This window comes from Mycetomoellerius zeteki, unplaced genomic scaffold (assembly GCF_001594055.1).
Source record: "Mycetomoellerius zeteki isolate Tzet28-1 unplaced genomic scaffold, Tzet1.0 scaffold73, whole genome shotgun sequence".
In the NCBI taxonomy this organism is placed as follows: domain Eukaryota; kingdom Metazoa; phylum Arthropoda; class Insecta; order Hymenoptera; family Formicidae; genus Mycetomoellerius; species Mycetomoellerius zeteki.
Window position 1 is genome coordinate 1020354 of NW_017257753.1, and position 14094 is coordinate 1034447.

General features: G+C 34.3%; 1 protein-coding gene across 1 annotated transcript in view; it reads right to left on the reverse strand.

Moving 5' to 3' along the window:
* The window catches only part of LOC108729325 (uncharacterized protein DDB_G0271670-like), a 107381-nt gene that overhangs the window by 62929 nt on the left and 30358 nt on the right, over positions 1-14094 (reverse strand). The window contains exon 2 of the mRNA XM_018458384.1: positions 809-950. The gene's annotated coding sequence lies outside the window, so the exon portion shown is untranslated. The remainder of the gene's footprint in view (positions 1-808; positions 951-14094) is intronic.

Genomic DNA, 14094 nt, shown 5'->3' on the forward strand with positions numbered 1-14094 from the left:
TCCTGTTAAATCGCTCCATTGTCTAGCAAGTTAATAGCGGAACCGTCAACACGAATAACATCGAAGCATCGGTTACATAAATTATTTCTTGCAAAGAATTGTTTGGCAAGAAATTTCATCTTCATGATACATGCGAGCTCAAAAATAGATTCTTATAAAAATGCTGGTTAAATGAAAGCAGAGAGAGAAAATCTTTATATTTTTTTATCATTTCTCTAATTTCTTAATTTCTTAACAGATAAGAAAGTAATAGATAAGCACTCTTTTAGTAATTCATAATTCTTTCTTAAAGATTATTTATTAATTACGATTTCTCATAAAAATCAATAAAAAATTAATTGTAGAATTTTCATAAAAATCAAGCATTTCAATTAGTAGAAAACCAATTGCAAATAATTCAGAAGTTATTTATTTTATATTACAGTTAATCGAGAAGTGCAAGTAATATTCTATTGGAGAGAGAGAGAGAGAGATATCAGTTACTTTGTACAATTTTTGGAGTGGAATCTGACTCTAAAGAGTGAAATCTCACTCTTTTTTTAAAAATTGACAAGTGAGCCATTTTTTTCAACATTCCAAATCATATGTCATTTTTTAGAATCAGATTCTATTCCAAAGTTTTTAAAGAGTAAATAATTCAGTGTCCATGTAAAGAATAATACCTTCGAAATTATTTATTTTGGAAACATATTCCATGGGATGGAAAAATTTACGTAAATATCTCCCTCGCGATATTTAAAGAAATTTAATAGGACTAATTTGAGATTGCATAAATTTTAGATATGCAACCGCGAAAATATTTGCTTACCTTAAACTCGCGACTTAATTTCCTTGCCTTTGGTTGAGGAAATGACGGTGCGCTATCCTTTGACATTCTGAATCTGATCTTTAAATGAAGAAGCTTCATCCTTTTCGCTCCGGAGATTGTTTCATCTTCGCCAATATCTCATCTGTGAACACAAAATTCGAAATTCATATTAAGACAGTTAATATATCTTCTTTACAAATTTTTTCCTTTCCATTATGAAAACAAAACATTTCAAATTATACTTCTCCACTCTTTCTAATTTCTTTTCTTTAATTTAAAGCAGTATTTAGTTTTTCAATTAATCTTTAATTTTGAACTTTATTTAAAATCTAAAACACGAAATTAATAATAGATGTTTCGAGGCCGACAATTAAAGTTGGCGACACAATCCTGGATTTTGAAGTTTGGACTGAAAGCTCTATATATCAACAAGCGATGGAAACAACTTTGTAACTGCTCGTCGGCTGTCCACAAGCTGTTTGCGAACTTTAGCACGAATAAATTGGGAATACAGGTCGCGACCAGTTTGCGCCTCACGTATTGCATGCAAAGTGTTCACAAACTTCAGTTGTAGCCATATTTGGAAGACAGCATGATCAGGCAGTGGTACGAGAACGTTCACATAAACTTGTTACCATGGCTTGCTACCTGGCGTATGAATTTATTCGCGAGACATGCGAGCGCGCATGTCATATGATTAATAATTCTGTGTCTTTATTCTATCTGTGGTAACTCGAGTCGCAGATCAAATTTAACGATCGTCTCACATAATGTGTAATTAGCTACGAAGCTACGTCAAAATAATTTTCCAACTTGTAAATTTAGAATATAAAGATAATTCAAACTAGCACTTGTAGAAGTCAAACATGATGAGAATAGTAACAAAGTATTTAAAATACTTATTATATTTTGTAACTTATTATATTTTAACTTTATTGAATATATAAAGAAAATATATCGCCGAATAGAAATGCACTATATTTAATTATATAAAAATGCAGCGGCTCATTTCCCGCATGATGTGAATCCTAAACTTGACTATATCAGTGTGTACATGGTGTTGTGAATCGTCCTTCCTACTGGCATTTTCACGGCAACTTACAACGTCATGAACGTCGAGCGAGCTTTAATTACGACGATGGAATCCAAGCGAAATAGAATCGCCATTTGTGAGGTTGTAGCTTCTCGGAAATCGGCCACTATTTGCCGCCAAATTACTTTCGTACGTGATACCTGAATATATACGCGATACTGGTACTCACACACATATTTGTCTTACCGCACACCGACGCGACCTGGTAGCATAGGATGTAAAAATTGTACGACAAGCAGAGATGCCGTTCCGAGCGCAAAACACAAAGCTGCATCCGGCAATGGAAACTCGTCGAAGAATACTTCTCCGTCTTTTTACAGCGGTATTTATGAGCGTACCAGAATACTGGTGAAACGTCTCTAAAATGACTTCTTTTATTCGTAAGCTAAATATTCTTCAAGCTTAACGAGATTTTTCCAGTAAATAGAAATTTAAGCTTCGACATAAATCGTTCGCTCGTATATTCCTCGAGTATCTTGCAATATTTCATCACGAAAAGACAAATGTGATACGCGTGTGTTGCGTACTGTGTTTTGAAAACTAAACATGTAATTTTTTTCAACGAGAGAAAACAAAGGATATTTTAATCTCGCATTGCAGACGTACTTTCATTAACGCTAATTCGTTCAGATTTATACTTTTTATTGTATCAAAAAGAATAAGTTTTAATTAAATTATATTATAAAACCAAAAGCCAGACATCAATAAAGAAATATCACGTATATCATTTTTGTTTATTACTAAATCGAATTTAAATCTACCAAAATTATTATCTAAAATTTCAATACCATTCTACTGTTAGAAAAATGTTTACTTTTTTGTTTTAAGTAACAGTTATTTTTAACAAAGAATATTTTCTTGATAATAATCTTAAAATATATTTATTATAAATTTGAGAAAAACTCATATCTACTCATCACATTATCATGTATACTTAAAACAAGAATTTATTTTCTTTTGAACAATATTATTACATATTATTAAATTTTATCGAAGAAACGACTTTACATAATAAAACTGAATTTGATTTAATTTAATAATCTTAATTGAAGTATTAAACTTATTTAAATTCAGAATATATTTTAAATTAAATTGTCATAAACTTATGATAGATTTGTGGATATATGAACTATTGAAAACAAATAATTAATATGTAAATATATGTATTTTCCTGTATGTATAGAGACTCACTGGTATCGATTAGGAATAAGGCATTAGCTCTAATAGTGAGCTCTGCTTCAGAAATTCAATCTATTCTCTCACGTGCACAGTCACTTTGCTCTCGCTGCGCGAGAACGATTGATTTTTGTTGCAACGAGCCTCCGAGTAATTACATACCGTTGACGTTTAATGGGAGCGACATTATTGGATTCTCGTTACTACGACATTTATTTCCCGGCCACGTGTTATAACAACGCCCTTTTTTCATGCGGGTTTGTCGCTGAAGCTCAATACTGGGAAACGAATACCTTTGTGGACGTGTAAATCGCGACACTTCGAACTTGATTAGCTATTTGCGGGTCCATGCAGTTGTTTCATTTTTTTAAACTGAATTTGCAAGCGCACAATTTTTGCACTTTAAATTCTTTACTTATTATTAGAATTAATAATAACAATATTTATTTTGAAATGCAAAATAACAAGGAAAGCATGCATCAATGTACAGTAAAAAATAAAGAAGGTAAAAAGATGCACTTCAACAGATGAAGTAGCAGCATAATGCCTTGTCTAACAATAAGAAGCCTTGAAGCTTAAATTTATGTTGTAATAAAAATAATATAGCATATATATACACATAAATAAGAAAATAATAAATTATTGAATTATTCAACGTCTTGTTAAAATAGAAAGATTTAGAATAAAATATATGCGACAGATATTTTAAATATGTTAATATACGCGATACTTTAATAGATAAACATAACTGGATTTGCAAGAGTAAAAGATTAAAATTCTCGCAGAACTAGCAAGAAAGTACGTAAATCGCGATTTTCTGCAAAGTGCCATAAATCGTCACCTGACAGCCTTGGATAATTAATCGATTTCCTCGACGAACTTAATTGAACTGAATGACGTCCTTCGACTTAACCAACGTTCAACGAGATTTTTCCGCGTGATTCAATCCACTCGATACATCCGAGCATTCAAGAAGACGACGACTACGATATCAACGATATTCGTTCGACTTCTAGAGAGCCGGCTAGGTCGAGCAAAGGCCGCGCTCTTAATTTATGCGCAATCACTCGGCCGATCGATTTATTTGTTTTATAAGCCGCCTGTAATTGGCTACTGACAGCAGCTGTCCCGAGACCGGCTACAATATTCACGATACATTATTCATGCCACGACGATTCCCCCTTGCGCGCGCACAGCAATCCCCAAACTCGCCTAACTTGTGCTTGTCTCTCGTCTCGTCTCGTCTCTGCGATTCACGTGATACAAAACGACCGCTCTCCGCGATACGCTCACCTCCTCGCACGCACCTCGAATGAACTACCATCTCCTCTTCCTCCTCTCCCTTTCACACTGTTTTATCGTTTCGACACAAGTTCACCTTTGCAGTATCAATTGGACTATTTTCCATGAGTTCGATAGTTGGCACATGGAGAAAAGTATTGCCGGGAATTTCCCCGGTGACCGGATTTCCGAAGCTCGATCCGACGCACACATTCTCGCCTAATATTTTATTTTTCCTCTGAGGGAAAGGAAATATATGTAGCTTCGTCGAGTGCGTCGGTCTAACTTATACAAACAGCTCTCCAAATTTTCAGATGTTTTGTAAATATTTTTCTGTTCAATCTATGTCACTTTTGTGTCAAAATTTGAAAAAAGCTAAGATTAAATCAACACTATGTTCGACAACGCAACGCGTCAAAATGAGATTTCTGAGTCATAAAATTCCTTTAGAAATTTATTCTTTTTTTAGTAAAAGAAATTTATCAAATTATAAAAGACTGAAAATAGCAAAAATCTTCAAGCGAATTTCTTCCAACAATATCATCCTTAATTGAACATTCCGAGCGAACTCTCTCGTAAGCCGCATTTGGCAACTCAAATGCATCTCGGAGATTGGAATAAAAGATCGGGGTTATAAATCGAGGACGAGATGTGTGACGGCGGACAAACGTCGGTTCCCGTGAAATTGATCGCTGTGGTGGACCTGATACACGGACACAATATGTCGAGGGTAATAATCGTCCGGTCGTGACAATCGATGGCAGCTTCATCGGTAGCGAACGATGGATCTTCGCAATCGGATGGAGAAGAGAGGTAGAGAGGTCTTCGGAGGGCGTTCGAAAGCTCGTTTACAACAGTCAACGACGACGAATAGCCGACAAATAGCCGTGAAGTCTTTTGATGCCAGCATCAACAGTTCTGACACACAAAATCAAAACTTAAATAAAAATAAAATACTGATAATTAACATTCAAAATCGATATGTAGGTATACAAAAAATTGAGTAAAAAGTTATTATATGCGACAAAAACATTATATTTCATAATCAAATTGTTCTTAAATATAACTTTTATCTCTTATGTAACATAAAATTAAAATATTAATAAATACCAATAATTAAAAATAAATGTTATTAATTAACAATTCCATTTACGCTTCTCTCTTGTCATTCTGATCGATATTTAATATCAATAAAAATAAAGCAGCAAACTCAAGCGGTAAACTATGAATGCCCGACTTTTAAGTAGGTATATCATTGAATCACATTTTCAACCTTCAGAATCGAGGCTGGAACCGCTTACGTGATCGTCCACGCGACAGCATTTAATCTCGTTTGACGGACGATTTGTCGCATTTGTGCCAAGTGTGGTGAAAAGAACGGTTAAAAAGGCACCGGTGCTGATCGATGTGACCACATTCTCGCTCTAAATGTATGCTTAGATGACGCGATTTTTTACGGTAATCTACATGCGCGTGATACGTGACTTTTTCTCTATAATGTCACCGAGAGATTTTCCCTTCCTTACTTTAAAGCGATTTTTAAATTGGATTGAAATAATGAAAAAATATGTTGGAGAAAAATATGTCATATGTTAGAGAAAATTTGAATGACATTATGCTAAAAAATTTTTTAGGAAACTAGCTTTCTATTTCTGTCAAGTGAAATACGATTCCACTTGACAAAATTCTAATAACTTAGAAAAAAATTATTTTATGACATTCTTGTTCTTCGAGATTGTTGAAATTTTAACTCAAATATTTTCTCGTATCTTTAGATCTAAGGGTCGTATTTGGGTGTTCTATTTCAAGGGAATCCCTTTGTGTGACAGGGGCCCGAAATAATATCCCCGGGTCCTTAGAGCCATAAAGACCGACGCGCTTGTCGATGGTGATCGATGAAAGGTACAACGTCACGCAAAAGTCTGCCCTTCAAATCACTTCTTCAAATATCTCGCGCCGCATTTCGTGTCGTGACATAACTCAACTCGATTACTAATGATTACCGCGTACAGTATATAACGCATACACTTCTTATTATATTTTTAACATTGTTATAATAAAATCAAAACGCAACATAAATTTATTTTAATAATAGACACCAAAAAGGGTCTCTTCCACGGATATTTCTAAAATTTTCTGTCAAAAATATCACATTTAATTTCTTTGAAAAGGAGTTACAGAATTTATTTCTAGCGCTTAATTGATAGAACCAAGTAATAAAAAAGTCTAAACTTAATTTTCTTTTAATTTAAAAACATTCTCTCCAAAGTTTACAGTTTCTCTCTTCTACAAAATACATCATATCTGCAAGAAGATTTATGAGAACTAAAAAAATATATACCATTTTGAAGTACATTCAATGATTTATTTTTATCATTACTTAATATATCATTCAGTCTCCATTGTTCATTCCTGACAATTAGTTGCCTGGAAGCTTGAAAATGGCATCACAACCTTGGACTGGATGGTACAATCTTCTGATGATAATCTAATTGAAAAAAATTGAGCGTTTATAAAGAGGTAGCTTCAGGGAAAACGTATACACAGTAAAATATTATTTTATTGCTAAGAAAAATGATTACTTAATTTATTTTCTTCCTTTTAATATTTTAAGTATACTTAGAAGGAAGAAACTGAGTAATAATTTTTCTCAGCAATAGAATATTTTTTTAATAATGATCTTAAAATATACTTATCACAAATTTTAGAAAAGCTCATTAACATGTATTCAATATAAAAAATAATTTTTTTGAAGAATATTATTATATAAAACTGATCGAAGAAGCAATTTTATATATTAACTTCTGGAGGACCGGAGGCCCCTTTAGGGACTTGACAATGGGGGGGTGCCACCTTTTTCATCACTTAATCCCATGATATTGACAAAAAAGTTCTAGCCCTTAAAATAAAAAAATCGATCAAAAACGTGCCGGTCCTCAGAAGATTAAGCAAATCGAATTTGATCTAATTTAATAATCTTGATAGAGATATTAAACTCTCTAGAATTCAGAATATATTTTGAATAAATTTGATGCTTGTGATCAACTTATAATAGATTTACAAATATATGAATTTTTTAAATATTTGAAGTAATTATATATTACTTTGCGTACAGTATGTATTTTTCTACATGTAAATTCTATGAAGCAATTATACTATGAACTCCGGCATATAAGATTGCTTTTCCTCAGCTACGTTGAAAAACTAATAGAAAGCATGCCGAGACATTGTCAACTGAACAATAATAAAGAACAATATAGACTGAATGACATATTAGGTATATAAATGACAAAATAGACCATTTTATGTACTTTAAAATGATATATACTTTTTTTTAATTCTCATAAACTTTCTTACAAATATGATTTATACGCTCTTTATGGGACTGAATGTAATATATTTAATACATAATTTTAGGAAGTATATAAAAGATGTTTTAAGAAGTATATTTTGTACCTATAGAAGAATCATTTCAGGTATAACTCGTTTAATACGCAAAGTTATGCTCCTCCAACCGCTCTCTACAAACCGATTATATCTCATCAGGTCAACCCCGGCGCAATGTTGGCAACTTCAGAGTACTTGGTCGGTTTCGATAATCGATCGGCTCGATGGTGTCGATACAAGAGAAAAATCAGGTTCGCTCGTTCCTCTAAGCGCCCTTTAATTATGTTTTCTCAGCTTATTGCTTAACGAGCGCCCCGGAATCACGATCCACTCGCTTGTCTACCATTAACCAGTATCGATTAGGCGCGGTCGCTTCGCTCGGCTAGGAGCGCAATTTGCGCGCGCGATATAGTGGCGAAAGAAAACGTAAAATACTCCCGATCATTTATGCCAGATTAAACCTTATAGCGCCTCACTTCTTGCATCGCTTCATTACGCCAAGTTAAGGATTCTAAATTAAAGGATTAGTTAAGGTTTCTAAATTAAAGGTTGTACACTATGATCATTCTTTGTTTTCTGATATCAAGTTAGAATAGTACTCTCCGAACTCTTCATGCACATTGATTTTTCAAGAAGTTCTATTTTCCAAAAATAATACTCTTTTAGAGAGGGAGAGGGAGAGAGAGAGAGAAAGAAAAAGAGAAAACAATAATAATATTACAGATTAAACTTGCGTTATGTAACGCGTTGTATTACCATGTAGTTACTGTACTAGTATTACTAGTCAGAAATAAGCAAAGGAATATTCAGTCAAAGTGGATCTTTATATTTTTATAAATATATATTATAATAATATTTGTGACTAATAATATTTTTGTGTGAATTTTATAATTTCCAGTTCAAGCAAATTATAAAATTCACACAAAAATATTAGATAACAAGACTCATTTTAACCGAATGTGAACTTCGCTTATTTATGATAAACCTTTCTCGATTGATTCTCATTTAATACTAGTCAAAAATATTAATTTATACAGAAAGAATTTTGCTTAAGTCTCTAAAGATTTAGCTAGAAACGGATCTAAAAATAATGTCATTGAACCATCAAAATTATGTATAATGCTCAAGCATGATGTACAATGTTGTAAAAAATTATAATATTCAACCAGCTTGAGCGTCCTTATACATAATTATTTTAATAATCTAACAAAATTACTTTTATATAGATCTGTATCTAATTAATCTTCTATCTGGATCTAATTAAATTGTTAGATATTCTAGAAAAATCGTTCTTTCCGAGGAGAAATTATTATTTTACTTTGAAATATGAAAAAGGCAATGACATATAGTTATTTCGAAAAGACCGATGAGACTACATTTCCAAGAGCGATTGCAGAAGCGTTTCATCTCAATTAATCGTAACTTCGAATGCTGCAGATTCTCGTTAATGTAACTCAACATTCTACAACTACAAGTTGCAATTTACATAGCAAAAATCGGAAAATATCTTGTATCAGTATTTAGAGTGACAAGAAAAACGATCATATAAATTTTTCTATACTTATTGGAACGTTATACGTCCCAAGATAAATCTTAAAATTGCTTTTAATGCGAAAACTTTCTCTTATGAGTATACAAGGCACTTAACAAGTGTATAAAATATTTACTACGTAATTAATGCCTTAATTATTATTTTAAGATAAGGAAACTATTTTATTGGCGCCTTCTGATAACGAGCAGACAAATATGTATTACTGATGATACAAAACACAGAGAAACATGTATACGCCGCGTTCCTTAAAGAGACAGGCGATATCGTGAATTCCGATGAATATCTGCGCTCGTCCAACCGATAATTTATTCCCGGTGACAAAAGTAACAACTCGAATGATTTCATTTTACGCTTACGCAGCGGTACGCGTGGGTTCTGTGTGCATTGATAATTGCAGACCTCTTATCGTTCTGATATTTGAGCAGCTGGGATCACCTCATGCTATACAAACGCTCCTAATGAATCGTATTTAAGCTCACAAAACTGTCGCACAAATATTTGCCGAGGCTGATTCGAGCCGCCAAATATTATTTCCGACCAGTCACGCAGATCATATTGCCGATAGGTGTGCTTCAATAATATTGATACATCGTTGCTAATATTGAATATTTTCGGTATTAATAGTTGGTTTTCAACTTTAACTATGCGTGGAAAAAAAATTAATTTCTTTAAAATGTTAAATATAAAAAGATAATTAAAAACTTAATTACACGCACTGCATGAACCCAATTATACATGTAATGAATTTCATATATTTAATACATTTAATAAATTAATTACATTGCGACATATATACGCGTATTATGTAATTTATAAATTAATATTCACGTTATAATCATATCTATTATATTAATGTTACAATTCCCCTCAGTTATTGTTATTTATTAATATCTTTTCAGTTGATAACATTTTCTTTGCAATTACATTTTATAACGCTGCGCGATCAGTTAAGCATTAATAATCTGAAAATTTTTGAAGAGCGATTTGCTTCAAAGGCACTCAACCAATCTGAGCAGGAAAAGATCGAGAAATCGATTCGTCCGCTTGAACGACCGCGATCGAATTAATCGCGCGGTAAAACGCGATATCGCACGCGCTCTAATTTCAAATCCATTTACCCTAATCCCCGCGGAGAGGCCGGAAAGAGAAAGACAGAGCGGCGTCGCGACCCTGTCATACGCGTTATCGATCAGCAATCAAGAGGAAAGGGGGAGGAGCAGTGAACGGGAGCAGAAGGTGAGGGGCAGGGGAGAGGGGGGGGGCACATCCACCACACAGCCGGTGACACGAGTGAACCCGGCCATTTTGAAAACCACCGTGTTGCTTTGCCATAAAACCCGAGCTGTAACGTTTCACGACGGGTATATGGGCGAAAACATGCTCGTTAAAGCGCGCGCCATCGAAAAACTCTCGCGCGGCATGTTATACGGAAAAATCGATGCCACCGCTTTAACGTCGCGATAAATCCTATGGTATCGCACTGTGTAAACGCCACAATTTTTATTATTTCAATTTCGTCCCGCGCTCCCACTCCCGCGTCTGACGTCTCCGCAATTATTCGTCTCCGCGGAATGTAAATTCTTTTACGAGAGTACCCTCACCTCCCTTCCACTTCGCTCTACACTCACCTGAAAGAGCCCATATAGGATTTTATAATTGGACCAATATTGGGCCATATCAGTATACTGATTGCTATAATTCAGGTATAACTGGCCTAGTCATTTTAACTAGTCATTTGCCAGTGATGGTCCAGTACTGGTTGACGGAATCTTGACCGTCAGTTGACAGTCGTAACATTGGCTAAGCGTTGGTCTCGTTGTAACTATTGGCGATCCTATATAGGAGACGCTGAAACTCCCCCGGATATCGAGCTTGCAGTTATCCGCGTTCAAGAATATGGCGTAAGTACCGATAATATAATACCGCGACATAAAACGTATCATAACGTAAAAAGCTTAAAGTCATAAAACGAAATGATCGATAACTGGTACCGTTTTTGCAATTATCAGGTTAAAGCTCGTGTATTTTAATATCGACTCCACTTGCGAAAAATGACGCCAATTTATTGAGCGACATATTATTAATTAAATCTATGTGTGGCGACGCGCAAGTCGATTCGCCGCACGAATATTAATGGCACGTATTAATAAAGCAAATGCGCAACAATCGACAAATTCATTATGGACCGCGTACCGGATCGCGTTATGTTAATTGCGGCTCGCTTTATTGCATGCAAAACGAATGCAAGAATCGACACGGCATTATTTATAATTGTAACGAATGCACGCTGAGCTCGTAACCGTCGTATGTACGACATCGTAAGCGACGCTGATTGCGTTTTGCGGTCGCGTACCTGATTTCGTGCTGACTGAACAGTTCGTTGTGCATGCACATGGCCGTATAACCATAATCGGTGCGCGCGATTAACCGCAAGGACGACTTCGGTTTCCCATCCAGGGCCAGTAGAAACTCTTGAGATTCCCCTGTTTAAACCGGCTAAAGATCAAAGAATGTCAAGTTTGATTTAACTGCAAATTCGAAATTGAACTCGAAATGATACAGATTTAAATAAAACGATACCGTTCTTTTATTTCAAAAGTAACACGAGTAAAAAAATTAAATTTTTTTTTTTAGAAAAAGGAAAAAACTATTTTTCAACTTAACAGAAAATTGTTTACTAATCAAATGGTATTGGCAAAAAGAATATACTCTTAGAAAAATGTATTATCTTTGTCATTTTAGTTTTACAAATTTAAAAAACTTAAAAAAACCATCATTTTTTTAGTTGTGACACCAAACGAAATTACAAATCCGAAATAATTCTAAAAAATGACATAATTCGAAATATATCAGTAACAGTTTATATTCACTTGGATCAGGTGAAAATGACTAAAATAAAATAATTTCTTCTTTGTAGAGAACATTTTTTTTATTTACAAAAAAAGACAACTCAAAATGTGTCACTCTTGTAGAAGGCACTACAAAGGTGTTATCTCTCTGGAAACCTTAAGAACGACAAGTGTGATCTGGTGGACAGACTGTTAAGTTAGTTTACTTTTGATGATGGATAGAGTATTTCTACCTAACTCATTCGTGGTATTTTATGGTAACTTATTCATGGTATTTTATGGTAACTTATTCATGGTATTTTATGGTAATAATTCGAGAATCACATTTTTTAATTATATTATTTTTGAAGTAAGACAACAATATACTCTTTATCATATCTTTGTCATATCTTTATCATATCTTCGCAGAAAATATGGATAGAAGAGAAACATTTCCTTGAAATATTCATCCTCGAAGAATAACCGGATATAATTAGTTAAAGTAAATCCGCGTTTCCTTCATTATTTTAAATAATTTTTTCACACGATTTGAAACGATAAATAACTACGGAAGTGCGCGAGAGAAAGCTAGGTACATATGGTATATATTTTTGCAAGAAACACACCTTGCTTCATTGGCGCATTGTGCAAAGTTTCAAAGCAGATTTATGCTACTCAATGTTTTAAAAATTTAGCTAGATATATCTGTCATTAAATTTTTAAAATATTAGATAAGTAAATCTGAAAACAATTTTGTTGTACCGTCAAAGTATGAAAATACTTTTCATACTTACTAATCAGGATTGTTATAAAAACTCAGCCTAAAAATTTCGTAACTCTTCCTTGATTTCCAGACAAAATATTTTTTATGATTTTCCTTTTCAATAATAAACATTTTTTTGTATTTTCGTCCTATTTGGAAACCGTTAAATATTATGTTGAGAAATCAATTTAACATAACAATGTAAATTACTATTAGTAATGTTGCTAACACTTGCATTTTTAATTGTTAAAAGTTAATAGTATACAAAATTGTGTAGATGTGATGTACGTATATAAAATTTGTTTAAAGCCAAGAATTGTAATTTTCATTAATTATAATTATAATCGTTTTAAATTTCCCTGACAATTACCTGATTTCCAATTTTGTGACAACCCTGCTAATGGAATTATATGACAATTATAGGAAAACAAAAACAATCACATTCTGTGCGTCATTCATAATGCTTAACTGCGAATGCTTAATCCTATTTGCATCGAAATCCATGAATCTATTTATAATCTAATTTGCATTCATAAAATTTTGACCTACGGGTTACCGCGTGCGCTCCGTTAATCGAGCGAGTCGTCATGTGGACGGCAAAGCAGCTGTACTACATTTCTCTTTCTCCTTTTTCTTTCGCAAAATGAACATACAAAATATTCCTGGAAAGATGAAATTAAAAAAAAACTCATTATTATAATTAAAGCGGCTCCTAGTGACGCTCGTCTCACTTTCCACGCGGAAAGTGTACGGAAATGCGTGCTGAAAGCAACGGAGACTCCGCCGAGTTTACTCTAACTTCGATTCAGAGTCCGGCGTGCTGGTGAAGTGTGTTACGCTACGTGAACGTAACGAGTTCCTGCCTCGTAAATAAAGCGAGCGCCTTTGACAACGACGCCTCCCGCGCATCGTTGGCGCTTTACGAGCTCGACTCGTGAACTCGCATTCGTGGGCGTGCGTGCGTACCATACATACGTTCACGCACTCGACGAACACATGTACAAGTCTGGCGTAAAGTACACGCGACAGCTCGCCAGTTACAAAGCCCGTATGGCGTGTGAAACATCGGTGCCGTGCGACGCGACACGACCATGTCGGTGGTGTGGTACTCCCGGCGGACGCTGGCTGGAGTGATAGCGAAGCGAGGAGAGAGGAATCGGAAAAGAGACCAGGGAGGAGAGATGGAGAAATAGGAAGAGGGAAAGA